Source organism: Dama dama, chromosome 13, assembly GCF_033118175.1.
Source record: "Dama dama isolate Ldn47 chromosome 13, ASM3311817v1, whole genome shotgun sequence".
Classification (NCBI taxonomy): Eukaryota; Metazoa; Chordata; class Mammalia; order Artiodactyla; family Cervidae; genus Dama; species Dama dama.
In genome coordinates this window covers 15,387,464-15,405,362 of record NC_083693.1, presented here as the reverse complement: position 1 = coordinate 15,405,362, position 17,899 = coordinate 15,387,464, and the positions used below count along the sequence as shown (strand labels likewise).

Sequence of the window (17,899 nt, the reverse complement as noted above, 5' to 3'; positions counted from 1 at the left end):
TCGGGATGGGGAATACGTGTAAATCTATGGCTGATTCATATCAATGTATGACAAAACCCACTGAAATGTTGTGAAGTAATTAGCCTCCAGCTAATAAAAAAATAAATTAATTAATTAAAAAAACAAACCAAAAAAAAACCCCAAAAAAATGTCACCTTTATTAGTGCTTTTCATATCCTCTTAAGATATACTTGGCTATTACCAAGTAATGATGATATAGCCTATGTCTTCTTCTTAAAATCTAGAAAACATTCTGAAAAGCTAGAACGCGCTCTGAAATCTAGAAATCTTTCTAAAAATCCATGTTTCCTTCTTATCTTTAACATTTAGATTCATTGTCAATAGAATTAATTTTCCACATAGTGCAAGAATGGGCAAAGATACATTTTCCATATATATCTCCAATTGAACCAGTACTATTTACCAAAAGTAACGGTACCAGTTATCAGTTCAGGCCTCTCAGCCCCCGTGCACCTTGCAGTGCTCTCTGCAACCACAGACAGAGCTTCTTAAGCAGCTCTCTGTTAAGGGGGCACCATGGTAACCTTCAGCTTCCTCATAGCTCAGTCGGTAAAGAATTCACCTGCAATGCAGGACACCTGGGTTCGATTCCTGGGTCGGGAAGATCCCCTGGAGAAGAAAATGGCAACCCACTCCAGTATTCTCGCCTGGAGACTCCCAGGGACAGAGGAGCCCGACAGGCTACCGTCTATGGGGTCGCAAGAGTCCACACAACTGAGCGACTAAAGAGAGCGAGAGAGAGACAGTAACCTTTCTCAGCAGAGAGACAGCTGGAGGGAGACCGCCAGGGGAAGGGGCGGTGCTGCTGCTCCAGGGGCTGCGCACCGAGTCAGCACTGCGAGGTGGGCACCCAGTGATGCTCACCTAAGCCACACGCCCAGCACGCGCTTCCCTCGGCAACCTGGCAACCCCAGCCGGGCCTGCTCTGGGAGGCTCTCTTGGAGACGGCGCAGTCCTGGCCTCCCATCTGCGTCAGCGCCTCCGCTCCTCTCGCACGCTTCCCGCCCAACTTCCAGCTGTGGCTCGTCTGCCCCCAGGGTTGCTTTTTGCTGGCTCAGCAACCGTGGTCCAGCTCTGCTCTAGGCGAGGCCGGGAACTTCCCCGCCAGGGGTGGGAGGTAGGCTGGGACCTGGGACCCTCTCCTGGAGCATCTGCACTTGCACACAGATGTCGCCTCCGGCAATGGAATACCAAGAAGCTATAAGGGACCCAAAATAACCGTATGCGGGTGCGAATGCGGCAATTATGAGCAATAAGATTCCAAAAGGCCACAAATCAACTGCCCCTTCTTAGTGCCGGGCGCATGACTCCTGTTTACAACACCGCTCTGAGGGTGTGAGAAGACCACCTAAGTCACTCCTCTGGCCAGACCCACCAATGTCCCCACCCTCAGCCCATTTAAAGAACCAGCCCACTCTCCTCCAAGACCCAGTTAGGCAGCTGTTAACAAGTTCTCACAGTGAAGTCTTACCTGAATTGCTCATCGGACCTCTTCATTTCTACTGATTAGAGTCCAAGGACCATGGTTGATAACACTTTCAAGTTTATTCCCCCTTGGGCACTCTTCCTCAGTCCTAGGTCTCTGCTGTAATTTATATTTTCTCTGTTACCATGGCTTAATAGTATAGCTTTATATTAAACGTCCCTTGTTTAAATCACGTGTGGTTTCTGTTCCCGATTGGACACTAGCTGATACACTAGCCTCACGTCCTATTGCAGTGTGGTATAGGTCCCTAGATCTGTGGGCTGTTCTGTTTCATTTGCCTTTGTCTGTCCTTCAGCCCCTGCTTTATCATTCATTTTACCTATTTTCAGGGCTTCCTGGCTGGCCCATTGGTTGAGAGTTCGCCTGCCAGTGCAGGGGACACAGGTTCAATCCCTGGTCCAGGAAGATCCTTACATGCCTCGGGGCAGCTGAGCCCAGGCGCCGCAATAAGAAAAGTCCCCATGATGAGAAGCCCACTTAGCATGACCAGAGAGGGTCTGCACACAGCCACAACTGGTCCCGTACAGCCAAAATAAACAAACCAGTTAGTTTAAAAATATGTTCAAGTTCTTGTTTGTAATTTTTTAACCTGGGTTATTTATAACTGTAGTCTTTAATTTCTAGGCAGCTGGACACTTTCTAATATACTATAGTTACTGTTTTCTATGAACAAGAACATACTCTGTCCTGTCACAAAGAAATATACTGTGGCTTTCTTTCTGGCCCAGCATATAGTTGATTGTGATTTGTGTACTTGACAAGAATGTTAACACTTTACCAGATGTTCTCTATGCGTTAATTAGATTGAGTTTGTTGATTGTCTTATTCAGATCATCTGTACGTGAATCTTTTTTTTAATATTTTGTGGTCTGTTGCTTCTGTTATTTAAAGAGGTGAATTTTAGTCTTCCACTATGGTGAATTTGCATTTTAGTTTTGGAAAATTTTTCTGTGGTAAATTATTTTCCATGCTTCTAGTTCAAACTTTCTATGTGCTTATATTTAAAGCGTATCCCTTGTGAGCAGCTTAAGGATCAGTCTGAATCTGGCTCATCTCAGGTCCTAGAGTGTACACATGGAAACTGCTTCTGGCCTTTCCTCTGAGAGCTTGCTGGGTCTTTGTCTCAACATTAAGGTACTGCAGGAGTATCCTCTCCATTTTTTCACTGATTTTTAGCTTAGCATTTTCTTCTGTGCAGTTTAAATATTTGACCAGTTCTTACCGGGTCTTTCTTCTTGTTGGGCTCTGCTGTCATCATAGGATGTGAGAGCTCCCCTTTCTGGTCTCCTATCCTATTTAATTGAGGTTTCTGTTTATTAATTCTTTTTTAACAGAACATAGGAAAGGAGGGAGAATTCAGCAAACCATAAACAAAGTGAAAAGGCAACCACATATCTGCAAATGAAAGTGACCAATAAGGAATTAATTTCTAAAATATACAACAGCTCATGCAGCGCAATAACAAAAACAAACAACCCAATCAAAAAATGGGCAGAAGATCTAAATAGATGTTTTCCCAAAGACAGCCATAAAGCACATGAAAAGATGCTCAATATCACTAATTAGGAGAGAAACGCAAATCAAAATGCCAATGAGCTCACATTGGTCAGAGAGCGTACATGCCTGCTAAGTTGCTTCAGTGTCTGACTCTGCGACCCCATGGACTGTAGTCCACCAGGCTCCTCTGTCCATGGGATTCTCCAGGCAAGAATACTGGAATGGATTGCCAGGCCCTCCCTCCTCCAGGGGACCTTCCCAACCCAGGGATGGAATGCACGTCTGTGAAGTCTCCTGCATTGGCAGGCAGGTTCTTTACCACTAGCACAACCAGAGTGGCCACCATCAAAATATCTTCAACCAATATTTGCTGGAGAGGGTGTGGAGAAAAGAGAACCCTCCTAAACTGCTAGTGAGAATGTAAATTGGTACAGCCACAATAGAGAACATTATAGAGATTCCTTTAAAAAAACTAAAAACAGAAGTACCATATGACCTCACGATCCCATTACCAGGGATAAATCTAAAGAAAACCATAATTCCCCAAATGTTCACTGAAGCACTATTTACAGTAGACAGGAGACAGAAGCAGCCTAAATGTCCATCAACAGAGGAATGGATAAAGATGCAGTACATATATAGAATGGAATATTACTCAGGCATAAAAAGAACAAAATAATGCCATTTGCAGCAACATGGATGGACCTAGAGACTGTCATACTGAGTGAAGTAAGTCAGAAGAGAAAGAAAAATGTCATATGCTGTTGCTTGTATGTGGAATCTAAAAAAATGCACAACGTAACTTATTTCCTGAACAGAAATAGAGTCATGATGTAGAAAACAATTTTATGGTTATCAGGGAGGGGAATGGGGGAGAAGGATAAAATGGGGCATTGGGATTGACATATACACACTACTATATATAAAATATTGTGGGTTGGCCAAAAAGTTCGTTCAGGTTTGTAATATCATACAAAAACCTGAACAAACATTTTGGCCAACCCAGTAAAGTGAAAGTGAAAGTTGTTCACTCATGTCCAGCTCTTTGCGACACCATGGACTATAGCCTGCCAGGCTCCTCTGTCCATGGAATTATCCAGGACAGAATACTGGAGTGCGTAGCCGTTCCCTTCTCCAGGGGATCTTCCCAGTCCAGGGATGGAACCCAGGTCTTCTGCATTGCAGGCAAATTCTTTACCATCTGACCAACCAGGGAAGCCCAAATAGCTAACTACTATATAGCATAGGAAACTCTACTCAATACTCTGTAATGACCTATATGGGAAAAACATCTCAAAGAGTAGATATATAAAACTGATTCACTTTGCTCTACAGCAGAAACTAAAATCAACTATACCCCAATACAACATTTTTTAAAACTGAAAATAAGATTACAGAGAATTTATAGCAAATATAAATATTATATCAATAAAATAAATGGAATTAACTTATTAAACAAAAGTCTTCTGGAAAAGATGGAGTAAATGCACTTCTCCCTGTTCTTCCCACTAAGCACAGTTAAAACCTCTGGATATTATACATCAAATAAGCGCAAGAAGACGCAGAGAAGTGGAGAAAAGCAGTCAGGCTGGCTGGGACTGCAGGACCAAAGAACAACACAGAGGCAGGCTCATCGGGTTTTCTTTCGCCTCCTGTGTCCAACAGTGGGAGCTGGAGAAGCCGGCAATCCAGAAATAACAGTGACACAGACAGCCCTCCATAAAGCTTGCTCTCTCTGTCTAGAACATGAGGGAAGGGGCAGTCTAGCAAGACGGAACACTTCTAGGTGACAACTCCCCTACTCTAGTCAAGCACCGTGGAAAAAACAAGGGCCTCACCCTACTCCTGTCACCAAAATATGAGAGGGGCCTAGACGCTCACAAGTTGTGACAAGACACACTCCCGCCCAGGGGGTTGGTGGCGTCAGAGACTGTTGTGGCCTCCCAACAACAGTGAGTCCTTATCCCACTCTGCAGTGTCAGTGGGAGTACAGAAGCACCAGGGTGGTGTTTGCGTCAGCGAACATCTAGTGGGGACCCTGAGTAACGGGGCACCTTCTGTCCCTGGGTGTCAGCACAGGCAAAGTAGGGTCGCTGGACTTCCACCTCCAGCGGGCAGTAAGCAGGCACTGATAAGACAGAAGATCTGAATAAAAGCTAGTGTCTCATAACATAATACTCACAGTGTTCAGGATTCAATTGAAAATCATTGTCAGAAAATCTCAACTTGAATGAGAAAATACAATCAACAAACACCAATTTTGAGAAGATGCAGAAGCTGGAATTATGTGACAAGGAAATTTAAGAAACTAATTTGGAAGAAGATTTACAGTAGGTAGGGAAAAACATATAGTAGGTCCTGTGTACTCTGTACCCCTAATCCCACAAAGGTAGCATTTTTCGTGACTATAATATCAAATCCATGATACTGACATTAGTACAACCCACAGAGTTTATTAAGGTGTTGCCAGTTGTATAAACTATCATGTGCATGTATGTGTGTGTGTGTGTGTGTGTTCTATGAAATTTGTCACATAGGAGCTTTGTGCATCTAGCATCTTGAGATCCAGACCTGCTCTGTCACCACAAGGCTCCCTTGGGCTACCCTTTTGGAGCCAACCCTCCCTCAAATCCTAACTCCTAGAAACAACTCATCTGTTTCTCAGGTCTATGATTACATTAGTTTAAGAGACCTGGGCTCTATCCCTTGGGTTGGGAAGATCCCCTGGAGAAGGGAAAGGCTACCCACTCCAGTATTCTGGCCTGGAGAATTCCATGGACTGTATAGTCCATAGGGTCGCAAAGAGTCGGACACGACTGAGCAACTGTCACTTTCAAGAATATTATAGAAATGGAATCATTCAGTATGTAACTTTTAGAGATCGGTTTTTCTCACTCAGCATAATTTCCTTATGATCTATCCTGGTTGTTGTGTATAATTTATTCCTTTTTATTACTGAATAGAATTCCATGATACAGATGTGCAAATTTGTTTAACCATTCATCCATTGAAGAACAACTGAATTGTTTCCAGTTGGAGTTATTATTTTTTTTCTTTTAAAAAATTTTTATTAAACATCTTTATAGAGCAGCATCCAAACTCCAGATCCAGTGGCCAAGGAGACCTATTTGCTGTGGGTACCAGCTGGGGCATGCAGGCGGCTCAGGCTTCCCACCCTTTGGTTTAGAGATGAGGGTGGTGGGCAGTATTTCATCTTTGGCTTCCACAATGCTCACGTCATCAGGCAGAGGCTTCTTAGGGCCAGTCTTACCACTTCAGTCCAAGGCAGCATGATCTTTACCTTGACACCCAGCACACCCTGTCTGAGCAGCACATGGCACATGGCAGGCTCAACACAGTAGTTAACAGGTCCCCGCTGTGAATCATGAGGCCATCCACATGGATTTAGCCATTCCTGGATTTAGTCCTCTGTCCTCAGAGTTTCCCAGACACTACTGCCTCACAGCCTTTGGCCCCTCTCAACGAGGAACTGCAGCGTACCATAGCAGGCCTTCTGCACGGGAAGGCGGAGAACCAACCAGTCTGCAACACAGAGACTCTGCCTGGGCAATGGCACAGAGACCTCCCATGGCTACCTTTTCAAAACAAAGCTCTACACTGCCATCAGGGAAGCCAAATCTCTTCTGAACCACAGCAGTCAATTCCTGGAATCCACCAGCTCTTCTCACCAAGAACATTCTGTGTCCTGGTGGCCAAGATAATGATTTCTGTCCTGGTTGGTGTAACTTGGACCTCACCTCCAGAGTACCCATCTTCAGCCAGCTCCTCAGTGAAAAACTCGTTCAGTTCAGCTTTGAAGATGCCATCAGCAATGAACCTCCTCTTCTTGGCCCCAGTTGGAGTTCAGTTCAGTTCAGTTCAGTCGCTCAGTTGTGTCCAACTCTTTGCAACCCCATGAACCGCAGCACGCCAGGCCTCCCTGTCCATCACCAACTCCTGGAGTCCACCCAAACCCATGTCCATCGAGTCGGTGATGTCATCCAACCATCTCATCCTCTGTCGTCCCCTTCTCCTCCTGCCCTTAATCTTTCCCAGCATCAGGGTCTTTTCCAAGGAGTCAGCTCTTCGCATCAGGTGGCCAAAGTATTGGAGTTTCAGCTTCAGCATCAGTCCTTCCAATGAACACCCAGGACTTATCTCCTTCAGGATGGACTGGTTGGATCTCCTTGCAGTCCAAGGGGCTCTCAAGAGTCTTCTCCAATACCACAGTCCAAATGCATCAATTTTTTGGCTCAGCTTTCCTCACAGTCCAACTCTCACATCCATACATGACCACTGGAAAAACCATAGCCTTGACTAGACGGACCTTTGTTGGCAAAGTAATGTCTCTGCTTTTTAATATGCTGTCTAGGTTGGTCATAACTTTCCTTCTAAGGAGCAAGCATCTTTTAATTTCATGGCTGCAATCACCATCTGCAGTGATTTTGGAGCCCAGAAAAATAAAGTCAGCCACTGTTTCCACTGTTTCCCCATCTATTTGCCATGAAGTGATGGGACCAGATGCCATGATCTTAGTTTTCTGAATGTTGAGCTTTAAGCCAACTTTTTCACTGTCCTCTTTCACTTTCATCAAGAGGCTCTTTAGTTCTTCCTCACTTTCTGCCATAAGGGTGGTGTCATCTGCATATCTGAGGTTATTGATATTTCTCCCAGCAATCTTGATTCCAGCTTGTGCTTCCTCCAGCCCAGTATTAAATCAAATCCCTTATGACTATACAGTGGGAGTGAGAAATAGATTTAAGGGACTAGATCTGATACACAGAGTGCCTGATGAACTATGGATGGAGGTTCATGACATTGTACAGGAGACAGGAATTGAGAACATCCCCAAGAAAAAAAAATGCAATAAAGCAAAATGGCTGTCTGAGGAGGCCTTACAAATAGCTGTGAAAACAAGGGAAGCAAAAAGCAAAGGAGAAGAGGAAAGATATACCCATTTGAATGCAGAGTTCCAAAGAATAGCCAGGAGAGATAAGAAAGCCTTCCTCAGCAATCAATGCAAAGAAATAGAGGAAAACAATACAATGGGAAAGACTAGAGATCTCTTCAAGAAAATTAGAGATACCAAGGGAACATTTCATGCAAAAATGGGCTCAATAAAGGACAGAAATCGTAGGGACCTAAACAGAAGCAGAAGATATTAAGAAGAGGTGGCAATGGAGTTACATGTATTCCCGATCCCGATCCCCGCTCCTACCTCCCTCTCCACCCAATATGTAAATCCATGGCTGATTCATGTCAATGTATGACAAAACCCACTTCAATATGGTAAAGTAATTAGCCTCCAACTAATAAAAATAAATGAAAAATTTAAAAAAAAAAGAAGAGGTGGCAAGAATACACAGAAGACCTGTACAAAAAAGATCATGACCCAGATAATCACAATGGTGTGATTACTCAGCTAGAGCCAGACATTCTGGAATGTGAAGTCAAGTGGGCCTTAGGAAGCATCACTATGAACAAAGCTAGTGGAGGTGATGGAATTCCAGTTGGACTTATTATTGATAAATCTACTGTGCACACATATATATACATTTTTGTGTTAATTGAAGCTTCCATTTCTCAGGGCTAAATGCTCAAGTGCAGTTTGTGATTCATACGGTAGTTACCTCTTTAGTTTGTTTTTTGTTTTTTAATTGCTAAACTGTTTTCCAGAGTGGATGGTTATTTTACATTCCTGCAAGCAATAAATGAGTGATGAAGTTTCTCTGCCTCTTCACCAGCATTTGGTGTTATCAATGTTTTTTATTTTAATTATTTTGGGAAGAGTGTTGTAATATCTCATTGTGGTTTGAATTTGTAAATTCAAATGACTATTGATACTGAACATCTTTTCCTGTGCTTATTTTCCATCTATATATCCTCATGAATAGAAATATCTGTTCATAACTTTTCCCCATTTTCTAATTCAATTGTTTTTTTGATATTGAATTTTGAGAGTTCTTTGTATATTCTGCATACAAGTCCCATGTCAAATATTATGATTTGCAAATACTTCTTCTTACTCTGTAGATATGCTTGCCTTTTCATCCTGTTAACAAAGTCTTTTACAGAGGAAATATTTTAATTTTGATGAGGTAAAATTTATCAATATTTTTCTCTTATGGATCATACTTTTGGTGTCAAGTATAAGAATTTTTTGTCTAGCACAAGACTACCTCAAGACTTTCTCCCATTTTTTTTTTCTCTAACAGTTTTTAGTTTACATTTTTAAGTCTGTGATTCATATAGCCATGATAGTTGGGTTGAGGCTCATTTAATGTCTAGTTTCTCTAGCACAGTTTCTTGAAAATGCTATCCTTCCTTGTTTGAGTGGCTTTTCACCGTTGTCAAAATAAGTTGGACATATTTGTGTAGATAAATTTCTGGGATCTCGCTTTGGTTCCGTTCATCTATGTGTCTATCCCTTGACAGGCTTCCCTGGTGGCTCAGATGGTAAAAAACCCACCTGCAATGCAGAGACCCAGGTTCAGTCCCTGGGTCATGAAGACCGTCTGGAGGAGGGAATGAGACCTAACCCTCAGGTGTGTGACTAAGGAGTCTGGGACTCTTGAAGAGGAGTAAAGGACAAACTTTGTTTTCCTACACTCCTTCTTCTTAGTCATGTAAGATTTTTTTCCTTAAACTCTGAGTTGTTATGGCAACAATCTATTTCTTCTAAGACTAACTTTCTTTAAGCCCAGAGCTAATGATTACACAATGAAACAACTCATCTTACTCAGGAGTATGTTTTTCCTTAAACTCTGTACTAACAGTTATATAACAACAATGTACTTGCTGGAGGACACGTTTCTCTTTCTTTAAGAACCTTCTGACTAATCCTGTTATCTTAAGATACATGCTGTGGGAGTGGGTCTGTAAGACCTTTCTATTGTTAGTACCAACTGAAAAGTATATAAAAGGCCTTGATGAGATTGGCAGGTGGGGCGCTCTCTGTGTCAGATGCTTTCTCTGTCCCTTTTTCACTGTAATGAAACTTTTGCCACATGAAGCTATAAGTGCCTGAAGCCTCATCTCTGGTCCCAAAGCTAATTTCTCTTCTTCGGAGGTCACGAATCCAACACCGCACACGGTAAGCTATCAGTAATGGCTCCCCACTCCAATATTCTTGGCTGGATAATTCCAAGGACAGAAGAGCTCGGTGGGCTATAGTCTATGAGGTCACAAACACTCAGACATGACTGAGCAACTGAGCGCACACACACACAGAGATCCCTCTACCAATACGACTCTTTCCTGATGACTGTAATGCAATATAGTAAGCTTTAGTATCAGGCAAAGGTTTTCCTCCCACCTTATTCTTTTCACAGTTGTTTTACCTACTCTACCGCCATACCCTCCCATATAGATTTTACAAAAAGCTTGTTGATGTCCACAAAAACAAACAAAATTCAGTGGTGGTTTGACAGAAACTTTATTAAAACTAGACATCAATTTGCAGAGAATCAACATCTTTACTAAGTTGAGTCTTCCAATCCATGAACATAGGACTTATCTCCTATTTTTCAAGTCTTTTTCTATTTCTTTCCTTGGAATTTTGCAAACATCAGTATACAGACCCTGAATGTGTTACACTTCGGTGGCGGCGGCCGAGAGGAACTACCCCAACCCGGAGGTCAGGGGCCCCATCCGAGAGGAGTTACTGCACCTCCAAGGAGTGGCTTCTGCACGGGTGCAGGAGGGCCGAGAGGAGCTACTCCACGTTCAAGGTCAGGAGGGGCGGCCATGAGAAGATATGCCTGGTCCAAGGAAAGGAGCAGTGGCTGCACTTTGCTGGAGCAGCCGTGAAGAGATACCCCACGTCCAAGGTAAGAGAAACCTAAGTAAGATGGTAGGTGTTGCGAGAGGGCATCAGAGGGCAGACACACTAAAACCATAATCACAGAAAGCTAGCCAACTGGATCACAGGACCACAGTCTTGTCTAACTCAATGAAACTAAGCCATGCCGTTTGGGGCCACCCAAGACGGTCAGGTCATGGTGGAGAGGTCTGACAGAATGTGGTCCACTGGAGAAGGGAATGGTGAGCCACTTCAGTATTCTTGTCTTGAGAACCCCACGAACAGTATGAGAAGGCAAAATGATAGGATACTGAAAGAGAAACTCCCCAGGTTGGTAGGTGCCCAATATGCTACTAGAGATCAGTGGAGAAATAACTCCAGAAAGAATGAAGGGATGGAGCCAAAGCAAAAACAATACCCAGTTGTGGATGGGACTGGTGATAGAAGCAAGGTCCAATGCTGTCAAGAGCAATATTGCATAGTAACCTGGAATGTTAGGTCCATGAATCAAGGCAAATTGGAAGTGGTCAAACAGGACATGGCAAGGGTGAATGTCAACATTCTAGAAATCAGCAAACTAAAATGGAGTGGAAAAAAAAATAATAAAATAAAATGGACTGGAATGGGTGAATTTAACTCAGATGACCATTATATCTACTACTGTGGGCAGGAATCCCTTATAAGAAATGGAGTAGCCATCATAGTCAACAAGAGAGTCTGAAATGCAGTACTTGGATGCAATCTCAAAAATGACAGAATGATCTCTGTTCATTTCCAAGGCAAACCATTCAATATCACGGTAATCCAAGCCTATGCCCCAACCAGTAACACTGAAGAAGCCGAAGTTGAACAGTTCGATGAAGACCTACAAGACTTTTTAGAACGAATACCCAAAAAAGATGTCCTTTTCATTATAGGGGACTGGAATGCAAAAGTAGGAAGTCAAGAAACACCTGGAGTAACAGGCAGATTTGGCCTTGGAGTACGGAATGAAGCAGGGCAAAGGCTAATATAGTTTTGCCAAGAGAACTCACTGGTCATAGCAAACACCCTCTTCCAACAACAAAAGAGAAGACTCTACACATGGATATCACCAGATGGCCAACACCAAAATCAGATTGATTATATTCATTGCAGCCAAAGATGGAGAAGCTCTATACAGTCAGCAAAAACAAGACCTGGAGCTGACTGTGGCTCAGATCATGAACTCCTTATTGCCAAATTCAGACTTAAACTGAAGAAAGTAGGTAAGACCACTAGACCATTCAGGTATGACCTAAATCAAATCCCTTATGAATATACAGTGGAAGTGAGAAATAGATTTAAGGGACTGGATCTGATAGACAGAGAGCCTGATGAACTATGGATGGAAGTTCGTGACATTGTAGAGGAGACAGGGATCAAGACCATCCCCATGGAAAAGAAATGCAAAAAGGCAAAATGGTTGTCTGAGGAGGCCTTACAAATAGCTGTGAAAAGAAGAGAAGTGAAAAGCAAAGGAGAAAAGGAAAGATATTCCCATTTGAATGCAGAGTTCCAAAGAATAGCAAGGAGAGATAAGAAAGCCTTCCTCGGCGAACAATGCAAAGAAATAGAGGAAAACAACAGAATGGGAAAGACTAGAGATCTCTTCAAGAAAATTAGAGATACCAAGGGAACATTTCATGCAAAGATGGGCTCAATAAAGGACAGAAATGGTATGGACCGAACAGAAGCAGAAGACATTAAGAAGAGGTGGCAAGAATACACAGAAGAATTGTACAAAAAAGATCTTCACGACCCAGGTAATCACAATGGTGTGATCACTCACCTAGAGCCAGACATCCAGGAATGTGAAGTCAAGTGGGCCTTAGAAAGTATCACTACGAACAAAGCTAGTGGAGGTGATGGAATTCCAGTGGAGCTATTTCAAATCCTGAAAGATGATGCTGTGAAAGTACTGCACTCAATATGCCAGGAAATTTGGAAAACTCAGCAGTGGTCACAGGACTGGAAAAGGTCAGTTTTCATTCCAATCCCTAAGAAAGGCAATGCCAAAGGATGCTCAAACTACCATACAATTTCACTCATCTCACACGCTAGTAAAGTAATACTCAAAATTCTCCAAGCCAGGCTTCAGCAATACGTGAACCAAGAACTTCCAGATGTTCAAGCTGGTTTCGGAAAAGGCAGAGGAACCAGAGATCAAATTGCCAATATCTGCTGGATCATCGAAAAAGCAAGAGAGTTCCAGAAAAACATCTGTGTCTGCTTGATTGACTATGCCAAAGCTTTCGACTGTGTGGATCACAATAAACTGTGGTAAATTCTGAAGGAGATGGGAATACCAGACCATCTGACCTGCCTCTTGAGAAACCTATATGCAGGTCAGGAAGCAACAGTTAGAACTGGACATGGAACAACAGACTGGTTCCAAATAGGAAAAGGAGTATGTCAAGGCTGTATATTGTCACATTGCTTATTTAACTTATATGCAGAGTACATCATGAAAAACGCTGGGCTGGAAGAAGCCCAAGCTGGAATTAGATTGCCAGGAGAAATATCAATAACCTCAGATATGCAGATGACACCACCCTTATGGCAGAGAGTAAAGAGGAAATAAAAAGCCTCTTGATGAAAGTGAAAGAGGAGAGTGAAAAAGTTGGCTTAAAGCTCAACATTCAGAAAACTAAGATCATGGCATCTGGTCCCATCACCTCATGGGAAATAGATGGGGAGACAGTGGAAACAGTGACAGACTTTATTTTTTTGGGCTCCAAAATCACTGCAGATGGTGGTTGCAGCCATGAAATTAAAAGACGCTTACTCCTTGGAAGGAAAGTTATGACCAACCTAGACAGCATATTAAAAAGCAGAGACATTATTTTGCCAACAAAGGTCCATCTGGTCAAGGCTATGGTTTTTCCAGTGGTCATGTATGGATGTGAGAGTTGGGACTATAAAGAAAGCTGAGCGCTGAAAAATTGATGCTTTTGAACTGTGGTGTTGGAGAAGACTCTTGAGAGCCCCTTGGACTGCAAGGAGATCCAACCAGTCCATCCTGAGGGAGATAAGTCCTGGGTGTTCATTGGAAGGACTGATGTTGAAGCTGAAGCTCCAATACTTTGGCCACCTCATGCGAAGAGTTGACTCATTGGAAAAGACCTTGATGCTGGGAGGGATTGGGGGCAGGAGGAGAAGGGGACAACAGAGGATGAGATGGCTGGATGGCATCACCAACTCGATGGGCATGAGTCTGAGTAAACTCTGGGAGTTGGTGATGGACAGGGAGGCCTGGCGTGCTGCAACTCATGGGGTTGCAAAGAGTCGGACACGACTGAGTGACTGAACTGAACTGAACTGAACTGAACGCTAAGTTTTTCATTTTATTGGGAAACTAGAAATGGCATCATGCTTTAAATTTGTTTCTACATGTTCATTTTTAATAAGTAGAATTTCAGTTAATAATTTGTATGATGATTTTATGACCTGATGAATTCATATGTGGTGAAATTTTGTGAGCAGTTTGTAGATTCATTAGTATTTTTTATATGAAGAATATTATCAGAAAATTAGGAGTTTTTTCCTTCCTTTTCAATCTGTAAGCCTTTTGTTTCTTTTTACAGTCTTATTACAGCAGTTAGGACTTCCAATGTCATGTTGCCAGGTGGTCAGAATAATAGTGCTAAGAGGAGACATCCTTGCCTCGATCACAGTCTTAGGGGGAAAGCATTGTTTTCCTTTAACTATGATGTTAGTTGTAGGTAACTTTGTAGGTGCTCTTCATTAAGTTGAAGAATTTCCCTCTATTACTAGAATGACGAGAGTTTTCATAATGTGTTTGTTAGATTTATTCCAGTGCTCTTCCTGCATTGATTGATAAATCATATATATTTTTTCTTAACTTGTTCATATGGTAGCTTAAGGTAATTGATTTTCAAACATCGATCCAATCTCACATAGCAGAAATAATCACATTTGGTAATGGTATATCATTTTAAAAAACACACTGCTGGGTTCAATTTGTTAGCATTCTGTTGAGGAATTTTACATCAAAATCATGGGATATTTTGATAGATGAGTGTATTTTTTGTACTGTATTTGTGGTAATTCTTGAGGCAATACTGGGTTCAGAAATGTTTTCACCTTCTTATTTTGCTGGAAGAGATTGTGTAAAACTGGTTTTAACTTTAAAACATGTTTGGTAATTCTTATAAGTTAAACTGTATGGGATAGCATATTTCCTTTTGGGGGGCTTTCTAATTAGAAACTCTATTTCCTTTATAGGTACAGTGCTACTCAAGTCATCTACTTTACCTTTGCTAAGTAGTAGTAGGTTGCAGTTTTCAAGGAATTGGTCCATTTCTTCTGAGTTATTGAATTTCTGAAATTAAATTGTTTATAGTATTCTCTTACTACCTTTTTAAAAAGATTCAAGGTCTATAATTATAGTACCTATGTCATTCCTGATATTGATTATGGTATATTATCTTTTTAAGTATTTCAATTTTATCGACTCTTTTCAAAGCATCAGCTCATGTTATTGCCTTTTCTTATTGTTTCTGCTTTCACTTTTATTCATTTCTACTTTCATTTTATTATTTGCTTCTTGACAAGCATTTTAAAGCAGTTCTCAATTTTAAAAATGCCTCAAGGAACAGTTACAAACATGCTTGAAACAAATGGAAATGTGAAGAAGTTTCAGCAAAGTAATAAAGATATAAATGAAAACCAAATAGAAATCTTAGAATTAAAAAATTCAATAACCAAAATTTTAAAACTCAGTGGAGTTTTACGTTGTTTCTCTCAACAACAAAATGGAGAGGATAGAGGAAAGAATTCATGATCTGGAAATTAATGCAGTAAAAATTGTTCAGTCTAAACAGCAAAGAGAAAATAGAGTGAATAAAATTAAAGCCAAAACCATGACCAAACCAAAACCTCAGAGGCCTATGGGAGTCTAATGAAAGTGCTGACATTTGTGTCCTTTGAGTCCCAAGTGAAAAGGAGATAAAAAGGGGGCTGAAAAAACATTCAAATAAATAATTACTGAGAATCACTCAGATTCAGTAAAAGACATAAACATACAGATTTTAAAAGCTAAGCAAACACAATATAGGATAAACCCAAAGAAATTCATTATCAATACATGTCATAATCAAACTTAAAAACTAAAAACAAAGGAAAAATTCTTGTAGCAGCAAGACACAAATAATACCTATCAATAGGGGTAAATAATTCAAATCACAGCAGATTTCTCATCAGAAACCATGAAGACCAGAAGGAGTGACACAGCAGTTTCCAAGTGCTGAAAGAAAATAACTATGATTTGATAGTTATTTAGGTATATATTTATTCTGTAATTCTATATTCAGTGAACCGGTCCTTCAGAAATGCAGGGAAAATAAAAATATCATTAGGTAAAGGAAATTAAATATTATGAGCACCTACCCTAAAAAATGTTCAGAGAGCCCTTGAAACAGAAAAACACAACAAAAGAAGGAATCATAGAACTTCAAGACAGAAAAGAATACAACAAAAAGGATATGGGTAAAAGCAAAGATGTAGCCTTCTTTGTTCAACTTTTCTAAATTAAGTTTGAGGACTGGAGCAAAAATTATAACATTATCTGATGTGCTTCTCAAAGTATATGCAGGAAATATTTAAACAATTATAAATGGAGGATGGTAAAGAGACAGAGGAAAATAAGATTCTCACACTTCACTTGAACCTGTAAAAATGCCAAAACCAGTGATCAGTTATGTATGTAAAATGCAATACTCAGAGCAAGCAATAAAAAAAATAAGGGAAAGAATAAAGCAAAAAAAGAGCAAGAAAAGAACCTTCCAATTTTTTCTTTATCAGCTCTACACAATATTTATACAAAGAACATTTAGAACAAAAAATAGAAAACTGTAGAAAAATACTTTATTTTAAATTTTTTTTCCATTTATTTTTATTAGTTGGAGGCTAATTACTTTACAATATTGTAGTGGTTTTTGCCATACATTGACATGAATCAGCCATGGATTTACATGTATTCCCCATCCCGATCCCCCCTCCCAGCTCCTCCCCACCCGATCCCTCTGGGTCTTCCCAGTGCACCAGCCCTGAGCACTTGTCTCATGCATCCAACCTGGGCTGGTGATCTGTTTCACCCTTGATAATATACATGTTTTGATGCTGTTCTCTCAAAACATCCCACCCTTGCCTTCTCCCACAGAGTCCAAAAGTCTGTTCTGTACATCTGTGTCTCTTTTTCTGTTTTGCATATAGGGTTATCGTTACCATCTTTCTAAATTCCATATATATGCATTAGTATACTGTATTGGTCTTTATCTTTCTGGCTTACTTCACTCTGTATAACGGGCTCCAGTTTCATCCATCTCATTAGAACTGATTCAAATGAATTCTTTTTAATGGCTGAGTAATATTCCATGGTGTATATGTACCACAGCTTCCTTATCCATTCATCTGCTGTTGGGCATCTAGGTTGCTTCCATGTCCTGGCTATTATAAACAGTGCTGTGATGAACACTGGGGTGCACGTGTCTCTTTCTGATCTTAAAAATTCATTCTAAAATATTCAACAGAATATTAGCAAAAAAATATTTTCAGTAAATTTTAAAATAAAACATCATGACCAAGAGTTGGTTCTCTGAATGCCAGGCTAGTCCAGTGGTTTAGTCACTAAGTTGTGTCCGACTCTTGTGACACCATGGACTGTAGCCCACTAGGCTCCTCTGTCTATGGGATTTTCCAGGCAAGAATACTGGAGTGGATTGCCATTTCCTCCTCCAGGGGATCTTCCCAACCCAGGAATTGAACCCGGCTCTCCTGCATTGCAGGCAGATAGCCAGTAGTAAGAAACTAATATGAGATCACATTAACAGAGTAAAGAGCAACTACTAGATCAGCACCCCAAGAAATGTAATTCAATATTCACATCCATTCCTGATTTTTAGTAAGAGCTGAAAACCCATTAGGAATATAAGTAGACCGTCAGTCTACACAACTAACATACAAAAATCAGTAAATTTTCTAAATATTATACATGTGTGTATATATATACATATATATATGCCTTTATATACAAAGGAAGTAAAGATCATATT

The 17,899-nt window shown here is 41.0% G+C and overlaps 1 pseudogene; it reads right to left on the bottom strand.

The window, feature by feature from the left end:
* Nucleotides 1–1,100: 1,100 nt before the first annotated feature.
* LOC133068502 (small ribosomal subunit protein uS3-like) lies at nt 1,101–10,359 on the bottom strand (annotated as a pseudogene).
* Nucleotides 10,360–17,899: the final 7,540 nt, after the last annotated feature.